The sequence below is a fragment of the Corylus avellana genome, chromosome 7, assembly GCF_965113065.1.
Source record: "Corylus avellana chromosome 7, dhCorAvel1.hap1.2, whole genome shotgun sequence".
Classification (NCBI taxonomy): domain Eukaryota; kingdom Viridiplantae; phylum Streptophyta; class Magnoliopsida; order Fagales; family Betulaceae; genus Corylus; species Corylus avellana.
Genome location: NC_142496.1, coordinates 14,483,216 through 14,485,826, shown reverse-complemented (window position 1 = coordinate 14,485,826; position 2,611 = coordinate 14,483,216). Strand labels below are relative to the sequence as shown.

The 2,611-nt window shown below is 34.1% G+C and overlaps 1 pseudogene; it reads right to left on the bottom strand.

Annotated features, from left to right (window-relative positions):
* Window positions 1-832: 832 nt before the first annotated feature.
* On the bottom strand, window positions 833-1,686 carry LOC148584513 (uncharacterized; annotated as a pseudogene).
* Between the last annotated feature and the right edge of the window lie 925 nt (window positions 1,687-2,611).

Here is a 2,611-nt window from a genome sequence, read left to right as displayed (position 1 = left end):
CATGGATTGCATGGTTTCTTAGGCTGAAAATATGGTGAGATTCCTTAATCTAAGCCTTCTATTTATAACAAAATGAATCAATGTATGCAAGAATGGTGGATAGGCCAAAGAAAGTTGATTTAGGAACAAATTAACCAATCTATAAGTCCACTTTGAATGTGATTTTTAGTCATGTTTTTATCAAGCGGATTGTCACAGTTGTCCTCTTTTTAGGTGTAAGCAACCTTTAGGGAAATGGGCGACATGCTTATACACTTTTTCCTCAACATCACTAAGTTGTTCATCAGCCTTAGTCTCTAAATTTCCCTTAGGTCTGAAACCTTTGTTGGGATTTCTTTATTAACAAACTTTCCATTCCTAAGGATAATGACAGACTTAGCATGTTCCACTTGAGTATTTCTGACCTTATTGACCCCACCTTAAGTCCTTGGGTTGGGTTGAGGTTGAGCTCGGAACTTTCCTTTCTCCCTCACATTCAAATGGGTCAATTCTATCAATCGAGTTTCTCAACTCTTGAATATTTTGCATGGTATTTTTGGTTGATTTGAGTTTGGCTTTGTAAGAAGCTTTGCAATGTGTCCTCCATGATCTTCTTATGTGGTGGCACATAAGGAGCATGAGAAGAAGATCCTTGGGGTTCATTTGCAAATTGACCATTTCTCCAATTAAAGTTGAAGTGATTTCGCCAATTAGGATTATACGTCTCAGAGTAAGGCGAACTAAATGGTCTTTGATATGCATTGGCTGCATTTACTTGTTCATGCAATACCTCTTTAAAAGCAGGGATTGTGGGACAATCCTTAGTCAAATGCACACTAGTCTCACAAATCTCTCAACTACTCTCAGTTGGTGTGGACATCTTTGCCACACCCAATTTGCTCAGTTCTATAGCCTCTACCTTCCTAGTCAATATAGCAATACGAGCACTTAAATCCTCATCTTCTTTAAGGTCATCTAAGCCTCCCCTAGAACTAGGTCCAGGTTTTGCCTTATCAGTCCTCTCTGAGGTGTCCCACACTTGGGCATTTTCAGCTAAGAGATCAAAATAATCTCAGGCTTCATCAGGTGCTTTAATCAGAAATTCACCATTACACATCATTTCAACAAATTGTCTCATATTGGAAGACAGTTTATCTTAAAAAAAACTTATCACCAGCCATGTTTCATCCATGATGTGGGCATGAAAGTAAAAGTTCTTTAAACCTTTCCCAACATTGAAAAAAAGTTTCATTTTCTTTTATGGCAAAGTTCAGGATGTTCATTCTCAGCATATTGGTCGTATGAGTTGGGAAAAACTTTTTAAGAAATTCCCTCGTCATCTCTTGCCATGTCCTATCGTTCTAGGCTTTAAGGAGTGTAGCCAAGATCTCTCTTTCTCAATCAAAGAAAATGGGAACAGTATTAGCTTAACAACATCATCAGTAACGTTGTTAAGGTGCATATCACAAACCATATCAAATTACTTGAGGTGCATGTAAGGGCTTTCAAAATCAAACCCATGAAACTTAGGCAGCAATTGAATTACCCCAGGTTTAATGTCAAAAAATTTCCTGCATTGGTGGGAATAGCCACACAAGAAAGCGTACTTGTCTTGGTGGGCCGCAAATAGTCTCTAAGGCTTTTGACAAGTTGATCAACTTGGTTTCCAACGTCATCCCCATGGTTACTATCTTCATCATCAATCATACTTATAGAGTCGTTAAAAATTTCTAACAAAGAATTAGGCAACTCTATAGGAACAATATCTTACACTACTTTACAAAGCCTTTTCGTATGATCACTTTGCCAAACGCTCATACACAATATATATATATATATATATATAAAAGCTACAAAGTAAAACAATATCATATATATCTTTACTTAAAGATATATAAAAAGTGGGAATGCAAACTAAATAGTGTTTTTTCTTTTGCACTTTAAATTTACTATTTTATCCTTACTCTTTGTTCATCATGATTTAGTTAGATAAGGTTATTTTTGTCTTTTGATATTTCTTTAGATTGCGAAACTACTAATTTGCCCTTCCTGAATCTAATGAATTTAAAAAATTGTCTGGATATTTTTTTTCTTTTATTTAAATTTACTATTTTATCCTTACTCTTTATTCATCGTGATTTAGTTAGATAAGGTTATTTTTGTTTTTTGACATTTCTTTAGATTGCGAAACTACTAATTTGGCCTTCTTGAATCTAATGAATTTAAAAAGTTGTCTAGATATTTTTGTCTTTTATATTTAAATTACCATTTTGCCTCTGAGTAGGTAAAAAGTCAAACTTTTTGAAAGAGATTTTTTGGTCTTTTATGAAGGAAGCTTCAGGAATGGGCGAGATTTAGAAGGAATGGGAAAGAAAGAAAAGCAATTATTATTTTTATTATTATTATTTTTTTTTCCAATTGCAGAAGTGTGCAGAAGTCAAAAACAAAATCTACCTAAACCAATTTTGTATTCAGAGAAGGAATGGAGGAGAAAGGAGTAAAAAAAAAAAAAAACTACCTGGAACGATTTGGATTCAGAGAAAAAAATGGAGGAGAAAAGGTGGATTTTTTTATTTATTTTTATTTCTTGTAAACCTCTTTGTTGCTACAAAGAAAGAGTACAAGAGTAGAA